General features: G+C 37.7%; 2 protein-coding genes across 14 annotated transcripts in view; one reads left to right on the top strand and one right to left on the bottom strand.

The window, feature by feature from the left end:
* LOC148133278 (uncharacterized) overlaps positions 1–21,051 on the top strand; it is a 191,435-nt gene that overhangs the window by 55,734 nt on the left and 114,650 nt on the right. The window lies entirely within an intron of this gene.
* RASSF7 (Ras association domain family member 7) overlaps positions 1–21,051 on the bottom strand; it is a 114,786-nt gene that overhangs the window by 23,891 nt on the left and 69,844 nt on the right. The window contains exon 1 of one of the 13 annotated variants that reach the window (XM_087950792.1): positions 14,163–14,343. The exons of 4 other annotated variants lie outside the window; for them this stretch is intronic. The gene's annotated coding sequence lies outside the window, so the exon portion shown is untranslated. Of the gene's footprint in view, positions 1–5,578; positions 5,714–5,738; positions 6,061–6,107; positions 6,400–14,162; positions 14,344–21,051 lie in introns of those variants that run through there. 8 more of the 13 variants (XM_087950785.1, XM_087950786.1, XM_087950784.1 and 5 more) reach the window with 8 other exon arrangements.

Genomic DNA, 21,051 nt, shown 5'->3' with positions numbered 1-21,051 from the left:
AGTCAATCATCAGGTACAACACTTAATGATAGTCATAGGGTACAATAAGCAATCATACTAGGAACAGTCAATATAAACAGTAAGGCTACAAACAACAAAGTTACAGTCCTACAATCACAAGTGGGAGGGGATGGGTGATAAGGAGTGATGAGAAGATTAACAGTAATAGTAGTGTACACTTTGTAAATAGTTGAACAGTGCTGAGGGAATTATTTGTTTAGCAGAGTGATGGCATTCAGGAAAAATCTGTACTTGTGTCTAGTTGTTCTGGTGTGCAGTGCTCCATAGCGTCGTTTTGAGGGAAGGAGTTGAAACAGTTTATGTCCAGAATGTGAGGGGTCTGTAAATATTTTCACAGCCCTCTTTTTGACTTGTGCAGTATACAGCTCCTCAATTGAAGGCAGGTGGGTAGTAATTGTTTTTTTTCCAATTGCAAAATAGCTTTGCTATTCCTCAAAAATGTTTTGATTCCACAAATTTTCAATAAGAATCTCTAAGCACCATCCATCCATCCAAATAAAAGTAGTTGCATAGTTGCACATTATATTGCAGAATCACTACTCACCAAAGCAACTAAAATGTTTTAAAAGCAGAGAAGGCATAAGCAATTTATCGGATCTGTTCCAAACGGATCATACATTTCCCTGCCACCAGAGACCATACAAAAGTCTTTAACTTTTCTTTAAATCAGAGATAGAACTCTCAAGGATTTGTTCCAGATATAACTATTAGCATCTCTTCCTACTCTGCATTCCCAAGCAGACTCAAAAAGTTTAAAGAAGTTGTCTCTGCCTTCTTTTTCCACTGTATTTCCCCCTCCCCACTTCCCCCCAATTACTCATTCCTTCTCTCTTTTCCATGCTCAGGAGTATAAAATGTTCATTTCTTCCAGCCAAGTGCAGATATCAGGAGGGAAGGAAATTTCCATTTCTTTCTTCACTGGATCTGAAGGGGATTATGCCCTCATGGCCTTTTCTACTCCTTTCTCCACTGTCCCTGGCACTGTGGTTGTGCAATACCCCCTTTCCAGCCCCCAATCAGATCCATTTTCCCTCAGAACTGTCAACAGATGCCAAGGCCAGAACATGCAGCTTGTCAGGAGGTATAAGTTGTGAGGATACTGCAGCTGCAACTACTGAAAGAAGAGGAGACATGTACATCCTATTACTTCCCAGGAACTTTCCGAGTGAGTAACTTTCCAAGTGAATGAAATATTCTTCTGCACTGGGTCAACGATATACACAACTTTGAATTCTTTCTTCCTCCATCAAAACAGGGAGTGATACAATAGAAGTATTTCAGATACAAAGATGACATTCCGTCATTAGGAGGGTAGAGGAAAACAGGATGTATCTTCAATGTGGGCAGAAGCTACACATAAAACAGGATCAGACTAGTGTGTTTAAATATAAGAAACTCTTCAGTACATTTGGTATCCAGGTATACCCAGGGGAGAAGTTCTGTAGAAAGCCCACGTGTGGATTTCAACAGTAATGAGAAGGCCTTCCAGAAATGCCTGTTCTTAAAAACCTAAGTAGGAGGCCTGGCATGATCTTCTACATGATCTTTGAAATGGTGCTGAATGGTCTGAAGTTCTGGAGAAAATGGGAAGACTCTGGGATGGGAAGGAACTAGGAAGCATTAAGTAGCAGGTTCAGGCAGTGACTGTAGGTGTGCTGAAATGATGACATCTAATTAAAGATATGAACTGAATTATTTAGTGAACTCGGCCGCAGTAAACTATTAGGTCAATTGACAGTTAACCTAGTAATGCAAGTAGCATTTGTTCTCTGTTTACCATCCCACTGCGTATGATGGGCACAGAATAGGTGACACTGTACATCCAAGAGTTGATATAGAGATTTCCAACAATGTGCTGCAAAGTGTGTGAGCCTCTATCAGAAATCAGATGATTGAGCAAGCTCTGTTTTTGGAAACACCTGTCAAATAAAATAGACAAGTTGTCTCAGAAGCTACAATAAAGAATCAAATAGGCCAGCTTAGAGCCAGGTCAGGCATCGCTAAACAATCCAGGCCCTGGACACATGATAGGCTAGTAATAAAGGTTTAAGGAAAATGTGTCCCCAAGATCCCTGATAAGATGAATTTGAGATAGATGGAGCCACTTAAGTTGCCCCAAATACCAACCTCAGGGGAATGGCCCAGAGTTACCTTGTGCTAAGACAGGCAGCCAATAAATTTGATAAAAAATAAACCAACCAACCAACCTAGCAATCAGGCACCTCAGGCTTGCATGCAGCTGGAGGCAGCATGAGCATCTGAATCTAGGATCTCCTCCCAGCCCTCTTCAATTAATATTGAATAAACGTCAATGAATTGAAATATAATTTATCAAGAGTTATAACAATCTAATAAAGAAAAAAAACCAACTCCTTAGAACCTGGACCAGCTGATGGACTTATTTAGATTTCTGGACTGAGATATGACTGCCCACTTTGGACTCTGGCTCTTTGGAACTCAACAGTGGGTAACCTTCCCAAAGATTTGGGAATTTGCTCCTACGTATGTGCACAAATGCCTTGGTTGCTGCTGCCTGTTTTTGCTAAAGCCTAAGTAATACTCCTTTCAAACTATTTGGTGTTTCTGCACACATGGCCTAGGGGAGGGCACTGAGGAGAGCCAACATCACTCCAGTTGGTTTGACATAAGAGGCATGGTGTGGTAGAAAGAAGAATCAATATCACTTTAACATGAGATCACAGTAAGACATGGAAAACAAGATGGTTCATTTTAAATTTCCAAAGTATCCATCTGGCTAGCTATCAAGGAAGAGATAACAGGTTTTTCCCATCAGAGGAGAGATATATAGTTGTTTGTTTTGATGCAGCTCTCTTTGTTCCCAACAAAAGAGGAGGGGAAAGATGCAGGACTCCTAAAGATCATATATTTGAGCTGGCACATATGGTCTCATGGAGTATAGATTAGAGATGTTAGAGAAGTAATGTCCTCTCCATCTCCAATCATCTTGCAGGAACAGACACTTAAGGATGGTGTGTGTGTGTGTGAGGGATGGGATAAAAGGTTTATAGGACAAGTTTATAGGACAAAAAATATGATCTTATGTGACAAAACATTAATCTGTTCTGGAACTAGAAATGTAAAATATATAAAAGGGGAAAAAAGGGAAAAGAATTGTGCTTGCTAAACAAGCTACTTAACTGGTCCATCTTGAGTGCACCAACAAGGCATTGGTGACCTGATTCATGAACAACAGGTTTGAAAGAGGATCTATTAATAGTTGCTTAATCTCAGGCTATTCTCTTGTAGCAACGGGAGCAGTGATCTGACAAACCCTCTTCATTTCACCAACAAAAAACAGACTTTCTTGCTTTGCAAACTAAAAATGTTTAGACAAAATTTATTGTAGGGAATTAGGAAGCCCTATAATACAAAAAAATACTCAAACTAAAATAACAAAAATAAAACCCCAACCCATTCCTTTTTTTTTTTTTTTTTATAGTTTCAGGGTTTAGTTCCAAGGTTTGAACTTGTGTATTCCCATTTTTCTAAAGCAACAATTGTGTCACTATTCACTTCATGGTTTTGAAGGTTTCTGTGATCTTCTCCATGTTTAGAAAATGACTTACTTTGGCAGCAGAATCAGAAACTTTCACCTTACTAGCCTCTAAAGGAATCATTGGATTAAAACTACTGTATGTGGGTTATGATTACTGAAAATGTGGGTGGTAGCTGATTAATCACTGACATTTTATCTGAAAAACTCAAGTTATTAAGCAGAATAAAAACAGAAACATGTTAACTTGCTTCGCTCTGTAAGCACAGCAATGGAAGTCTAGTAAAGATGATACTGTCTTTATCACAGTGATGCTAATCTATAATCTATAATCCAGGCTCCATTACATCTACCCATAGCTACTATAATTAAGGTAATCCATGCAAATGATTCACTTTTAAAGAAAAGATAACATTGTAAGAGAGAAAAACTCAGCCTTCTACAAAGCAGCACTAATGGGAGATAAGAAACTCTCTTTGAAATGTGTACCTATCTAGTGTCTACCATTGTTTCTTATGGTAATTATGCCTTCCAGGTTCTTTCACAAAGTCAAATCTCAATCTAATTTCATTATGTGATTTATAAACATGAAGAAAATTGTGTGCCTGTAATAATGAGTTACTAACAACAAATAGTAGATTGAGAAAGGTAAGGAAGGAAGACAGCAAAGCAAGGCAAGGCAAGGTTTAATCATGTATACAACTAGGAATCTATACACCTTCAGATTGAGCTCCCAGACCCAGACAAACCACAATGCCTTCCAAGAGAGTGAAAATACTGGCATTTCTTAGACGGGAAAGCCAACAATGACAAACCACCGATGTATTATTTCCAAGAAATAATGTCTATGTAGTTGAGCTCAAGTTGAAAGGATCCCTTCACTAATCAGCTTCTGCAACTCAGGCCAGAGGACTCATTAATCTTCCAGTTAAGTATTTACAAAATTTGTATATAGCAGCTCAGGGAGTATACCAAAAGAGAGAGACATTATGGTATAGAGCAGGGGTCCCCAACCACCGGTCCGCGGACCGGTACCGGTCCGCGGAACAACTCCTACCGGGCCGCGGCTTGCTGGGCGCCGCCATCTTTTTGATGAAAAAGTGCTTCCGGTGAGCTTTTCCGGGTAGAAAGCTCACCGGAAGCACGCTTTCATCAAAAGATGGCGGCGCTTGCGCTCGGTGAGCTTTTCGGGAAAAGCTCACCGAGCATGGCGCCGCTTATCTTTTTGATGAAAATGTGCTTCCGTGAGGTCACCGGAAGCACTTTTTCATCAAAAAAGATGGCGACGCCCAGCTGATGCCGGTACCGGGCCGCGGCGCCCAGCTGATGCCGGTACCGGGCCGCGGCGTCAAAAAGGTTGGGGATCACTGGTATAGAGGTTATAAAGTATTGGACCAGGAGCAAAGAGCACCAAATTCTAACCTACTATCAGCCCTGGAAGTTTACTAGGCAACTTTGGGCTAGTTACTCATTCTCAGCACAAGCCATCTCACAAGGTTACCATAGGGAGAAATAGAATGAGGAACTCATAAACCATTTGAATGAAAGGCGGGATATATAAATTGACTAAATAAACACTCAAAGATAAGTTTAATTGGCATATGAAATTCTATATAATTTTAGAACTTTTTAAATCTATGCTAGCAAAGCTCGGCAAACTTGCTATACAACCAACATAAAACCTTGGTAATTTAAAAATTACACTATGCGTTTGTTTGGTGAATAGAGTTTTGAACAATATTAAACTTTCTACTTCCTTATCGACTTAGATGCAAAGTGCACCTTTCTAATTCAGTAAATAGCAAAGGAAAATAAAAGGCTGGATTTTGAGGATGTTAATTATTCAAACAACAAACTGACCGAGAATATTTCAATTATAAACCTTTTTTTTCTTTTCTCTAGCCTGCCACTAATCCAGCACTCAAATCAGTTATTTTTTGCTCCACTTCATAGTTCTAAGCATTATGTGGCACGTCCTATAAAGAATGCTACATTTCCTGAAAGCAAAACAGAGAATGAAAAAGCCATGCAGTTATTACGAACCATTCAATGCTTCTCTCTTTCTAAGGGAGAAGGAAAGTCAGAAATAAATGGTGGAGTGGGGGCAGGGGAGGAAGCACCATTAAAGAGCACAAGCTGCTGCTAACTGCAGCTGTGTTCAATCTATTCAGGCAGAAAGAACCAGCTATTTTTACATACTTACATTATCAAATTTGTTTCAAACATTTCAAACAGGAAAAATTATCTCAACTTACTGCTTCGTTGCTGTCCTGCCCTAGTCACTCATTTACCCGTGGCATTCATTAACCAGCCTTCTTTTGCGGTACTACTTCCACCATACAAAATGTAGGAAAAACAAAGTGAACTACATTTACTTTTAACATACAATTGTTTTCCCTAAGAATGAAAAGAAGAAGAAAAAACCCTTCCAAACAACCCATGTGATCAAAATTGCTCTTTCGATGTGGGTAATATCACAATGCTCCTTTATTCCCCGCTCTGCTTCCTGTTGGCTCTGCCCATGTGCATATACACACAAAAACTATTTCAAGCATTTCAAGAAAATTTTTACCTGGGGTTTTGGTGGAAAATTCCACTCACCGGGTCCATAATTGGCCAGGGTTCCAATCTTCCAAATTGGTTCAAGCTACCAATCTTAAAAAGTAAAGAGGCGCAACGGCACTTGGAAAGTGGGCAGTTGTATGACTGAACAGATGAATTTGTTCAAAATGAATTCCTCAGACAATGATATTCCCATATGAACAATATTAATCCTCTCTACAGATTTAAGGAATGAAGAAAGGGAGCTTAAAGACAGCAGCCAAGGAAGGATAACAAAACAGGCAACAGGGAACTACCTCGGTAGGGATGATTGTTTGATAAATAAAATATCTCTGCTATAAGACCAACTAGAGACTGTCCTTCAGAGAAATAAAAATGTAATTTTAAATAAAAGTGGTCCCAACAGAGTGCTGATATGAATGGGATCAATATGCCATTAGGTGTTGAAACAGTTACATTAATAGCAATATAATCATACTAATGTGACCAACATGGGGAGAGTGAGAGCACGACGGGAATGGAAGAAATATAGTCCCAAATATACTGAATTATATGACCACTTGAACTCAGTAATGATGCCCAGTACTTGGAAGAAGACAAATTTAGACTTGTTGAGTAGAAACAGAACAGTGAAAGAACTGACTTTTCCCCAGCCTTATTTTAAGACATATGATCTCAAAGTTTCTAGAGTCAAAGTTCAAATGGCTGTAATCAGGCATCACACCCTTCTCTCAACCAGCTGATCCATTAACAAGTCAATGGAACTTGCAAGATAGCACTACATTTTGATTTTTTGTTATGTTTGAATCTGCAACCTCGAAGCCTTCTCTAAAAAGCCCTGAAGAAAGATACAAGTAGTCCTCGAGTTACAAATATAATAGAGCCTGCCTATTCCATTCATAATCTGAGATTTGTGGGAGTACATCTCGTAACTTTAACAGGATTACTCCCTCCTTTCACCCACACATTCGTTAATCGAATGTGAGGCTTGTTAAATGCACATGAGGTATTTCAAAATGGGGAAGGCGGGGGGGGGGGGCTAGTGCTGGAACAGGCCACCTACTTAAGACCATCCAAGGCCTCCCTGACTCACTGAAATATTTCATACTCTCCAAAATTGCTCCCCCTCCCCATCCAACCTGCCACACCAGGTAATTTACCATGCAAAGATCTAGCAAACTGTCTTCTCTCCAGCCTTTCAGCTCTGTGCACCCCTCTGAAGTTCCGTTTAGACCTGTGCAGGCCTTGCCCGGCACTTTACAGGCCAAAATGGAGGTTCAGGAGATCCATTTTGGCTGGCAAAGTGCAGAACAAATGTTGCAGAGCCTTGCCGTTGTTTGTAAGGGCAAACAACTGCCGTGGTACTGCAAGATTCGTAGTTTTGAGACTTGTTTGTAAACACTAGGGATATCAACTGAAAAATATTTCTCTGGTCTTTTAGAGTTGTCAGAAGAAAGGGAGTGGGGGAAACAATGCATACCTTAAATATTTTCATAGATAATTGCTGGGCGGCCAATACTGGAGAGCATGATTGATGACACTTGGGTGTTGAGGTAATTCCCCGTTAGGAGAATGAGCGCATACAGGAAGACGTATTTGAATAATACACACACAGAAGTGTTTGAATAATACACACACAGTACACAGATACACTGTACAGTAAATGTAGGTTTTTACTTCCACAAAGGTTTAAGCAAAGTCCAAAATAAGCAATCCAAAGACATTCACAAGTAAATCAGTCAGTTTTCAATCCAGGGATAATCCAAATATCAAATTCCAATGTCAAAAACAGTTCAGTATCAGACTTACATTAAATCCAGAAATATCAGTCAATTAGAAGAAATGGAACAATGGCAATACTTTCCAACAGAAGGAAACAGAGATACACTTACACTCTCTTCTGAGACTCAGACTAAAACAATCCAGGTTTCTGGCTCCATTTTATGGCTGTTTGAAAAACCACACCCAATTGCAGTTTTTGCAATCTCTTAAAGACATAGTACTAAAATGTTTATCCTGGTTTATATATTTCTAACCCAAATACCTGTTAGGTGACTTATATTCCTAACATTGGGTATGGATGTGTCCGATTGGAGAATGTACATCCAGGGGGTGGGGGAAGACCAGGATCAAGGGTGAGATGAATGATGTGTCTTAGAGTTGACTGCACCCAGGTAATGCCGGCATTTTTTATTCCTAATAAATAATTTCTTTTTTAACTCTGAGATGTGGCTAGAGATTCATGATTTGAATTGGGGTGGATTGTCGGAGCTGTGACAAGGGGTGCTTATTGCGTAACTTCAAATGTTCACTAAGGGAACGCTGGTAACCCAGGGATTACCTGTATTTTCCTTACCTAGGGCAATATGGTACTCTTCTAATGATTATGACTAGATCTTCCATTACCCACAAAGTTAGGGCATGCTAAAATCTTGCTGCAAACTACTGATTTTCATGAATCAGCAATGTGAGTCTTTGGATAGATTTCTAGTTTAAACATGAACATTCCAACTGAACTTCTCTAGAGGAAAACAACTTTTTCTGCCATAGACATTACCAACCAGTAATACCAGAAAAAGATCCAAAAGGAAATGACACACTAGAGTGTTTCTGGAGATTCTCGATCATCCAGGACATGGTTGTCCCAAAGGTGCTTTTCAAAAGGCAGCTGGACTTTCTTGGTTTTTCCCTTGAAAAATCCAGCTGCCTTTTCAAAAGCACCCTTGGGACACACCAGGGTATTAAAAAAATGAATATTATCAACAAAGAGAAGATTCAAAAGTTTCTGATTTATTCTGCACTATCAAACCACTATAACATATGTTCTATTGATAAAGGAGAATGTTTGTAGCTCAGGATTGAAATGCGGGGTCCTTGGTGTTCTCTGAGCTTGGGTTTTTGGTTTGTTTGAGGATGTTTCATTACCCAAATTGATGATATTACCTAGTTTGGGTAATAAAATGTCTGCAAGAAAACAACCAAGTTTAGAGAACCCCAAGAACCCCACACATATAGTATTGTTCTGAATGTTACTATGGTATTGTAGGATGAAAAAACCCATATGCCACACTGGTCACACACCTCATCCCTTGACATCCACATGTTCTATCAAGATGGCTACTGAGGAAGAAAAATATTTCCTGTTAAATGTAATAAACCAAAGAAGCAAAGGCAAGCTAATAAATGACTGGTCAAATATTTTTCCAGTTTTTTGGAGCTTGATAACTAAATTATGGTGAGAAATGGAAGAAGTTGAAACATTATATTTCCCACTTTTTTCTGGACATTGGACACACAATTGAGAATTCCTTCCCAGCAGGGAATTACATTAAGAGAAAGAATTATCTGTGGATTATTTGCCCCACAATCACAATTTTGTAATCTAACTGCAGAAAACTGGTCCAGGCTAAAAAATAAATAAATAAAGGGCACAACAATACTAGGTTTATAACCAGAGCCTCATTCTGAGGAAGTAATTTTCACACAGAGAGGTGTGTGTGTGTGTGAGTGTTAACAAAACAAACAAAAATTGAGGAGAATGTAGGGAATATGTTTACTTTAAATTTAAAACATAATCTGAAGGGATCCAATTGTTTTCAGTTTGGCATACAAATTGGCATAAAATAATTTTTAAAATATGACTGAAAGGAGAGCAGGAAACAATTTTTAAAAAGTAACTTTAACAAAAGGAATTTCCAAGGATATGGAGTTGGTTTTGTAAGGTGCATTTGTAAGCTTGCCAAATCAGCAAGCAAACACATTCCAAAGACTCATAACTAGGAAAGGCACTGATAACAATAAGTCAATTAGCAGCCAGATTAAATGCAACCATTCAGGAAAAGGTTTCTTTCCTTTGTGACTTCACTACGGTAGAATTAAGAAGAGGAAGCAATTCTTCTTATAAAAAAATATTGATAACATTTTCTGTTTCGGGTCTCCTTCCATAATAAAATGTCTTTGTAGCAATACATTTTTAAGAATCCACATTAACAGGAAAAAAAGAAAAAGAAATGTGCTGTAGTTGTTTTACCTACAGCTACAACTACCACTTGGGGAACAAGTGGCATTTAAATTAAGGGTAATTTTCCTATTCTTAGAACCAACTATTAAAAGTTCCAGCCAGTTTGCTAAATGAGCAGGAATAGGAAAGGGAGCCAGCAAGAAGCCTTAGGGCATGCATATAACTGTAGATTTGGAATGGACATCTGGTATATCTACATTATCTGCACAGTAATTCAAATTATTATTATTAATCAAGTATAGCAAATCAGATTAATATACTTAGATACAGTGTAATACACGATCGATTTCATCCATTAAGACAAAAGTGCACAAACATAAAGTCCCAGGGCATTATCTGCTTCCAAAAATCTCTGTGTAGTTTCCAATAACCCTTCTAAAATTAATTCCAAATGGTGATTTTTAATGTTCAAAAATTGTGAAACTATTAAAAATTTGAAGGAATCATACTAACTGTAGTAAATTAATCCAGTGCCATTATACTATTACCGTACATTTAAAATGAAATCCATTTAAATGTGTGTCCTGATGTCACCCGGGAAATCTTTTTTTGGCCCATCCATAAAATTATGCATCTTTGTTCTGAGAGAAAACTGCAATTCAAAATGCATAACTTCCATTCCATTATATATTTCTAATACCAATAAAACTGGTTCGGTTACAGAATAATTTCTCCTGCTGCTTATAAAGCAAGAGACATAATAACCTATCCTGCCTTCTCACCACATGGCACAAAGTAATACTTGTATTATTTACGTTATATTTATGTTATGGTATATTTATGTTATATTTATGTTATGGTTGGCTTCGTCCAGACATCTTGTAACAGGCTATTTTTTTATCTTTTCTCTCTTCCTTGCAATCAAAATTAGGAGAACAATTAGAATACAAAGCCTATTAATGCTTGTGCAAGGGAGTGCAGGGCTTATGTTCAATGTTTACATCATTCACGGGGTTTAATTAAGTGACTCCCAAGTGGTAGGAAGAGCCATGCCAATATTCCCCACATGTACATTATGTTGTGATTTCTAGCAGCAGGTCACATCAACACTTCCACGATACCAGGAAGTATAATTCAAACCAGATGAGCAAGTGTATTTACATTTAAACAAGTTCTTATAAAGATAAAAGCCTGCAACACTGCTTCAAAGAACAGGTATTTCCAGTTGCTGGGAAACATCAAGTCATCTCAGACTGGGGTTACAGTCCTTTTTTAAAAAATAACCAGATCACAGGTAACAAAAACCTCTTTATCTCTTCAACTGTGAGACTTTCTTTATTCTTATCCCTAATTCCAGAGAGACTCACTCATTATACAAGATACTCAGCCCAGCCCCCACTCCTTTTAAAAGCCTTGTTTCAAGTAAACTGAATCTGCTCATTTGTCTTCTGAGAATGATAAATTCCTCTTCTATTCTTGTTTCATTCTTCATGCTGGTTCCAGTTGGTGGTTCATTTAAAATATATTCTCAAGGATTCCTTTATCACTTCATATTTAGAAGAAAATAATGAAATAACTTGCTTTTTGCAACCCAGAAATAAAAAGAGAGGAGGATATGTGATACAAGTCAGGATGAAAGTTATCAGTAGTATGAAATAGCTTTTCTGGATATGGCAATTTTCTTTAACACTTCTCTGATAACTTACCAAGAGACTATTTTCAGCAAAACAGGAAATGGAAAGGGAAGGGAAAGAGAAGTGATTAATATAAATTCTTTAATAATCTAACAAATTTATACTGCCTGCAAAACCTGGGAGAAAACAATCTCTAAAACAGATATTTAAATTACTGTGCTAGTACCAAAAACCAAAAACAAGATAAAGCCTTCAGGTGATCTGGTTTATAATCTGTTTAAGGATGCTAAGGAAATGCTGGCAGATATGGCCTCTATGATAGATACCAAAAAATATGGACTCATTCTACAGAAAGAAACAATACAACTTTAGAAATAAAACATAGATCCTGTCTTCAAAGACTAAAGATTTGGAGAATCAAAAAAGAGTAATATTATCTTTCCATAACTTTCAAGCAACCTGGATCTTGAAGAGAGGTATAATGGTTTGAACATGGGCACTATTCTAACAATGGCTTTCATTTCTTCCAGAAGCTCCTTCATCAGATAAAAAATCTGGAAAACAGTTCATGAGGAAGCTTCTAAGGGCAAACTGGGTGGGAAATTGAAATACCAGACTTTTTCTGGGAGTACCAGGGCACACTGTGACATTGATAAAAAACAGAATACATTACCACTGGGGATTTCCCCTGTCATCTTACTGGTTTACAGAACAAAGTTTACACTGCTTAAAAGACAGAATTATATAACCTACTGATCTTAGTACTGGTATTCCAAAACTTTTGGCCCAAGAGGATGTTAATGTAGATCAGCAAAGAACCTTATAACCTTATCACCTTATAAGCAATTGCGTCCTCTTTGCGGATGACGTAAAACTATTCAACACCACCGACAATGCTACTATCCTTCAAAACGACCTTGATTGTGTGTCTGAATGGTCAAACATCTGGCAACTCCAAATCTTGACCAACAAATGCTCTGTCCTACACATTGGTAAAAAAATCAGTACACCAAAACTAGGCGGATATGACCTTGTTGATGATCCTCACTCTGTCAAGGACCTTGGAGTTCTCATATCAAATGACCTAAGCGCCAGAGGTCACTGTAACAGCATTGCCAAAAAGGCATTAACAGTTGTAAATCTAATCTTACGAAGCTTCTTCTCCGGAAATATCGAATTGCTAACTAGAGCATACAAATTTTTTGCCAGACCAATACTATCAGTCTGGAATCCGCACTGCATATCGGACATTAATACAATCAAGCAAGTCCAGAAGTATTTCACAAGAAGAGTACTACACTCCTCTGCTCGCAACAGAATACCCTATACCACCAGGTAATAGGAGATTTTGGGCTTGGACAACCTTGAACTACGTCGCCTACGGTTAGACTTAAGCGTAGCACAAAAAATTATCTGCTACAATGTCCTACCAGTCAGTGACTACTTCAGCTTCAACCACAACAATATAAAAGCACACAACAGATACAAACACAATGTAAACCGCTTCAAACTCAATTGCAGAAAGTACGACTTCAGCAACAGAGTGGTCAATGCCTGGAATGCACTACCTGACTCTGTTGTTACATCCTCTAACCCCCACTCCTCCTTTAACCTCAAACTAACCACTATTGACCTCACCCCATTCCTAAGAGGTTTGTAAGGGGCGTGCATAAGTGCACCATTGTGCCTACCGTCCCTTCCTATTGTCCCCATTTATTCGTACCTATTTCCTGTATTCTTACTCATGTTTATATTTATACCTATTATCTTGTAAGCGATTGGAAAATCAAATAAATAAATAAAATAAATAAAAACTCTCGTTAATGAATGAAAATTGTAATATTGCTTCATAATATTTGCAATATTTGCTCATGTCCTAAAATACTTTGTCAGTCTTACTTTTGTAGAACAGATATTTGTTGCCAGAAATCTTGTTCTAAACTTAATCCTAAATCATTTTAACAGATTCCCATTTCATGGGACATTTATATATATTTCTTATTTTTGACAGTAGTAAGTGAAATTGAGGTAGGATTAAAAATAGCTTAGTTACGATGTATTTTTTTATTTCCTTGGTACTTTGATATAAGTATACATAATATTTTTGCTGGACCAGAATGAATAAAATTTTCAATTTATTTACACAACCTCCAATGATCTGAGTATTAAGTGAAAAGATCGAAGATCAACAAATCATTTTAAAATGTCCAAGAATGTACATTTTAAAAATCCAATCTTAAATCCACCAATTTTATCAAACAATTTTCATTAGCAGATCTATCCAAAGCCGCGGTTGCCAACCGTTGGGCTGCGGCCGCACTGGTGGGCCGTGAGAAAATTTTGGTGGGCCACAGAGAAATCTCACCCCCAGAGCAACCCCCCCAAAGCAATTAATCCAGGCTGCGCAGAAACAGAAGGCTGCTCAGCCTACATAGCCCACGGGAACCCTCTCCGCCCACTCACTTCTTACCAGGTAAACTTGTCTGCTAAGTTGCTATTTTTCCTTTTTCTGACCATCATCTGTTCTGCTGTGCCAGATTTACATTAGCTAGGAAGCAGGAAATGGTTGGATTTCTTGGATTTCTTACAGCTGAACCTCCCTTAGGACTGAAGGTTTGCTTGCAAGCAAATTCAGTGCAGACTCATGGCAAGCAAATTTGAGAGACTGAGCTAGCCGATGGCAGTTAGACAGATCACTGAATGATTCTGTGAGCAACTCAATCTGCCTGCTTTGCCTGATTTTGGATAAAAGTTGCTTTTTTATAAAAAAATTCAATATTTACATATATGGGGTGTTGTGAGTTAATTTTATGAGTTTGCTTGCAAGCAAATTTTATGTGACAGACTGAGCTAGCCAATGGCAGATAGATAGATTTCTGAATGAATCTGTGATTCTGCGAGCAACTCAATCTGCCTGCCTGCTTTGCCTGATTTTGGGTAAAAGTTGCTCTTTTTTATAAAAAATTCAATATTTATATAAATATTTATAATATTTACATACAAGCCATGCCCAGCCAGTCACATGACCACCAAGCAACACCCACAAATTAGGCCATGCCCACAGAACCAGTTAGTGGTCCCTGGGATCTAAAATTATGAGTTTGGTGGTCCCTGAGGTCCAAAAGGTTGGCGACCCCTGATCCAAAGGATACAGCATTTGTCCTGTCATTCAGTGTTTTAATGCCTTTAATGGATGTGGTTTTAATGGAAATGTCTCTTCATAAGAAGTTAGCAGAGCCTCTGATAAATACCCAGCAAATAATATTCAACACTTACTAAAGAAGGGTAGCAAATTAAATAAACAAGATTGCCTTCAGAAAAATTATTTGCTTTTGATTTTTGCAGGATGGATTGTGTTATTAAAACATACATACATTTCAGATATCAGCAATGTGAAACTTGTTATAATCATCTTTATATCAGCACCCACGGCTCTTCTACAGCAGATGGTAAATTTTGGGCCAATCTACAAGCACTCTGTACACACAAACACACACACACAATCTTTATTCTTAAGGAGTTGATTTAATAATAATTCTAGCACAACAAAAAAGCCCAGACCATATACATTTCTTCAGTACTGTACAAGTACTGTAAATTTTTACTCGCTTCCCAGGCTAGCAGCATTTCAAATTGCTGATGTATGAGATAAAAGAGGGAGAAGGAAGGTTTAGTTATTTGATTTGATTTTGCAAAAGAAAAGGGTCTAATACAGGTAGTCTTCTACTTACAAGTTCATTTAATGACCATTCAAAATTACGATGACACTAAAACAATGCTTATGACCATTTTTTTGTAGTTACGTTTGCAGCATCTCAATGATCATATGATCAAAATTCAGATGCTTGGCCACTAGTTCATATTGATGACAGTTAGTGTCTCAGTACTTTTGTGAACTACTGACAAGCAAAGTCAATGGGGAAGCCAGATTCACATAACAACCAGGTTACTAACTTATCAACTGCAGCAATACACTTAACAACTATGGCAATGTCAAAAAATGGAGCAAAACTCACTTAACAAATGTTTCATTTAACAACAGAAATTTTGGGGTCAACTGTGGTCATAAGTCAAGGACTACGTGTAGTAGAAATGTCAGTAGCACTGGAAAAAAAATAAGATGAAGTCAATTTCATTCCATTTATATTTGCAACTCATTTTTAAACTGAATATTGTTCAGGTCATTGTTATGCTGTAAAACATTTTATGTGTTATAAAAACACTTTAAAAAGCTATTTGTATCAGATAGGATTTAAAGCTTTGTTTTAAAGTTCCAAGCAAACTTACATGTAAGTCCAAAGACTAGTATTTGGAATCCCAATCTGGCGACTCAAAACAGAAAGTGTCACTTTAGTAATACATTATCAGTAATACATAATCTAATCCAAAAGCTTTTTGTTTATTGTCCTGGAGAAAAATCAGTCTATGTGGTCACTACGAGTAGACACTGACTTGAAGGTAACGCAATTAATCATCAAATCATTTTTTTGCTTAAAAATTTTGCCAGGTACAGACACTTCAGATAGAAACATCTGAGGCATGTAGAGCAGATGGACTAATGAGATCACACTGTTTGGCTTAAGTTTACATTTGGCTTATTATCAAGTGGAAAAACAAGGAAGTGTATGCATGTGCAGCACATATATAAAGTATGTGAGAAAGAAACATTTTAAGAGAGGGACAAGAGCATAGCTAGAACTTGACACTGAAGGTCAGGAGCCCCATGCTCAAATTAGAAGCACATTGAAACTGACATGGGCATGCTGAGGGAAACCTCGATGCTGCCACTTTTAAAAAATTGAAAACAAGCTCATTTGTACCCAGATACAGTACACATTACAGACATGATAGTGAGTCAGATTCCAATTAATTGTGTTTAAATCCTACTGAAATCAACACTTATATTATCCATGCTTTTAAGACCAATTTCAATGGGACTAAGGAGAAATAGTTTGAACTGGATTCAAATCTATAGGTTTTTAAAAATATATATTAAGGAGGCTCTAGATTTCAGTTCTACATTAATGTATAATCACTGGTATTATGTAGCATGCTATTCTAAAAAGTAATATAGAGGGATAACCAAATCTGAAAATGAATGGCTAGCATATTCAAACATGTGTCTTTTGGAGAAAAAAGCATCTTCTTGCTCTAATTGTCAATATTTTCACACTACATTATCAATTCCAGGTCTTTTCAAAATGCTTTAGGAAATTAAATAATTTGATATCTACTGCACCCATTTTCCATATAGTTGTCTGAATTGTAACTAAACCATGCATACTTCCCCAAATATTTAGTTACACGAAAACCTACATATGACTCAGGTGTATTTGTTGTTATAATTAAAATTGTACTTAAGAAAAATGAATTTGCAATACATAGAAACTGTGCATGTTGAGTAGTAACTCAAAATTTATTTTGCATTTTTAGTTTTCATTTCTAAAATACATTATAAATATACATATTTTGATTGAAACATTCTGAATTTCATAAAGGAAGGATACTCTGCTAATTTCATTCAAGAAGGGAAATGTGTTATATGTTAGGAAATCTTTGTTGCAGTTGGTGGTTAGCAGGAATACAGCATCTTTTCTAGTTTCTTAAAATGTAAATGGCAATTATGTAGCCAAGACCGAGGGAGCTCTGGCTTGATTATTTTAAATGCAGTTCTTGAAAGAGACTGAGAGAAACCTGTAATTTTCATGCTGTAAATGATTAGCTGTTAAATTGACTTTCAGGGCATCCACCACATGTGCTCCTCAATCCACCTCCTCTGTCTTTGTAATATTTATTGAACAACTTCAAATGATTTTGCTCTGTTACTTTCATTCTCTTTTTACAAAAAGAGGAGCCTTGCAAAAATCTAAGGTTGCTTCAACAGTTTTCAACCAAGAATCAATGAAAGTTGATTCTTGGCTATTTCTATCATGATTGTCCAATAATAGTACTCTAAAATATTGTTGCAAAGTGCTTTAAAACTTTAAAGAGAAAGCTCAAGCATTATGGTGGAGAGGCTAAAAGTACCTGGTTCTACCATAATAACTAATCTATTACCACAAAAGTTAAGATGAAAATCTGAATATACTTATATAACATTTTGCTTTGCCAGTATTCAAACTGGAGAGCCAATTTGGTGTACTATAGCTAGTTCGCAACATACAATCACAATTGAACCCAAAATTAAATGAGGCATTTGTTAAGTGAGTTTTGCCCCATTTTATGACCTTTCTTACCTCAGTTGTTAAGTTAATCACTGCAATTGATAACTTAGTAACCTGGTTCCTAAGTGAATCTGATTTCCCCATTGACTTCACTTGTCAGACAGTTGCAAAAGGTGATCATATGACCTGAGACACAGCAACGGTCATAAATATGAACCAGTTGCCAACATCTGAACATTGATCATGGGAATTTTGATCATGGGGATACTGCAAAGGTCATAACTGAAAAAAGTCATAAGTCACTTTTTTCAGTGCCATTGTAACTGGGATGCTGCCGGTATAACAACTGGTTCGGTTATCACGCGCTTCGAGTAACACAGCTGAGGAGCGGCAATCCGCTCTTCCGCGCTGATCAGCTGGGACGATAAAGATCAGTACAGCAGAGGGGGAGGCGGGCCCACATGATTCTTGGAGCGAACCGGTTCGCTCCCAGCTGATCTTTGGAGTTAGGGGTTCACCTGAATCAGTCCAAACTGGCAGAATCCCACCCCTGCTGATACCAGAGATTTTTATAAGTGCACAGAGAAGGATGAAGCACCCTAATAATGAATTCCCAAAGAGACAGCTATGTTGCAACAAGTAACAAATGCAACCCAGCTGGCAGGTATATAGTGAGAGTGCTGGAGAAGTGCTGTTCCATGTGACTAAATGCTGCCCATCATAACATTTCCAGATGTATACATTCCCTAGGGACTGCAGGAATTAAAAATAATAGGCAGTGTGACTGCAGGAATTAAAAATAATGAAACTAAATTAGGACCTGTGCAATAATTTATTATATAAATTATTGTTGTATGAAAGTGGAAGGGGCCAGGTTCTAAAATAATGAAGTTTGGGCCCTGAACAAAAACCCCATTCACATCTGTAGCACTAAATATGGACATCCTTATGCAGATGTGAATGGGTTTTGTAAAAAAATAAATCTAAAGTAAACTTGCAAAATGGGTTTTGTAAAAGTTAAAAATAGCCAGCTGGAGTTTAAGCTCACAATACTTCATAAAAATAGGAGAAATAACACACAAAAATAGGAAAAACATTTTTTTCTAGATAGAGGGAAGCTTATTCAACAGTATGTAACTCTAATTGTAATATTATCATGATCATAATCCGCTTAGTTGATGACAATCTGTTGGATCTGTCTAAAACTAAATTCAGAAGAAAAATGTAAGATAATGAAGTGGAGACAAAAGTGGACAAAAATAATATAAAATTATCTGATACAAAGACTTATTCCCATAATGTGATTAAAAGTAGTGGCAGAATAATGTACACAGAACATCTCTGAAATATATTTTTAATCATCCTGAATTATTTATTTTATGTTTCTCATGCTTTCAGATCCAGAGCAGCTACAGCCTTTATTAACTGAAAATAAAGTGTTAGAATATGAATTGTTATACAGGTAGTCCTCAACTTGCAATCGTTCCTTTATTGACCATTCAAAGTTACAACATAACTGAAAAAAGTGACTTATGACCATTTTTTCACACTACAACCGGGGTGGGATTTAAATTTCTTAACAACCAGTTCTGTGGGTATGGCCTAATTTATGGGCACGGCTTGGTGGTCATGTGACTGGGTGGGCATGGCTGGTATGTAAATATTATAAATATTTATGTAAATATTGAATTTTTTATTAAAAAAAAGAGCAACTTTTACCCATAATTAGGCAAAGCGGGCAGGCAGATTGAGTTGCTCACAGAATCACAGATTCACTTAGAGATCTATGATTCCGCAATCTGCTACCTGACGCTGCACTGAAAAATAGAAGCTTCAGTCCTAGAAGGTTCAGCTCTGTTTTTAGATTAGCTAGAAAGCAAGAAATCCAACGATTTCCTGCTTTCTAGCTAATCTAAATCCCCCGGCACACCAGAACAGCTGATGGTGGTGGGCGGGGGGGAAGGAAAAATAGCAACTTACCAAATGCAGGCAAGTTGGATGGCGTGCATGCCAGGTAAGGAGTCTCCTGGGCAGGGAGGGGAGGGGCCAGCCAGGGGCACGAATTGCCAGTTCTCCAAACTAGGCAGAATCATAACAACCAGTTCTATAGAACCGGTCTGACCAGGTAGAATCCCACCCCTGCTTACAACCCTAACAGCATCCTCATAGTCACATGATTTATATTCAGATGCTTGACAACTAACTCACATTTATGACAGTTGCAATGTTCCAGAATCATGGGATCTCCTTTGGTGACCTTCTGACAAGCAAAGTCAATGGGGAAACCAGATTCACTTAACAATCATGGTATTAATTTAACAACTGCAGTGATTCACTTAACAAATGTGGGGGAAAAAGTCATTAAAATGGACCAAAACTCACTTAACAAATTTCTCACTTAACATAAATTTTGGGCTCAATTGTGATTGTAAGCTGAGGACTACCTGTACTGTATTTTACAGAATTCTTCTTTGGCAAAAAGTATTAAAGCCAAAATAAAACAGCTATTCCCCGACCTCCCCCCCACACGCACCCAGCAGCAATGTAATGAAAGAAAGCAAAGGGTCTAAGTAATGACATATGAATTCAATTTGTATATTCATTCTCTCTCTGGGTGTAAACATTTTAGATTTAAAACACCTTGTCTTTTAACATTCAGGCTACAGATGCTGTAATGTTGCATTCTAATTAGAAACAGCATAGACTAAATGGACAAATATCCTCATTCAAGTTTGTTTAGGCTATATGACATGGCAGACTTAACCTGATAATATATGGTATGCTTTAAGACAAAAGACAGATAGTAAATGTAACAGACCTATATTAAGCAGATCAAATAAACTGCAGATTTGCTGCAGCAATGTTACGGATACCAGAAAGCCCTCAATCAAAAAATTCCAACTTGCTCTTTATCCAAGTGCATACATCAGTGATGGCTAACCTTTTCGGGACCAAGTGCCCAAAGCGCATATGCACATGCGCATCCCCAAAATGCATCATGCATGCGTGTGACCCCCACATGTGCATACCACACCCCCGCATGTGTGGCAGAGACCCAAAGACCAGCTGGCTGGCGGGTGGCGCGCACACGCATGCACGGAAGAGCTGAGCTGGGGCAACAGCTCACATGCCCACAGAGAGGACTCTGCGTGCCATAGGTTTGCCATCACAGGTATATATTATATACACAGTATT

The sequence above is a fragment of the Notechis scutatus genome, chromosome 1 (genome assembly GCF_049901735.1).
Source record: "Notechis scutatus isolate UNSWTSFEM ecotype Mainland chromosome 1, rNotScu1.2, whole genome shotgun sequence".
NCBI classification, from domain to species: Eukaryota; Metazoa; Chordata; class Lepidosauria; order Squamata; family Elapidae; genus Notechis; species Notechis scutatus.
The sequence above is the reverse complement of the archived record's forward strand: the minus strand, read 5'-3'. Positions and strand labels throughout refer to the sequence as shown.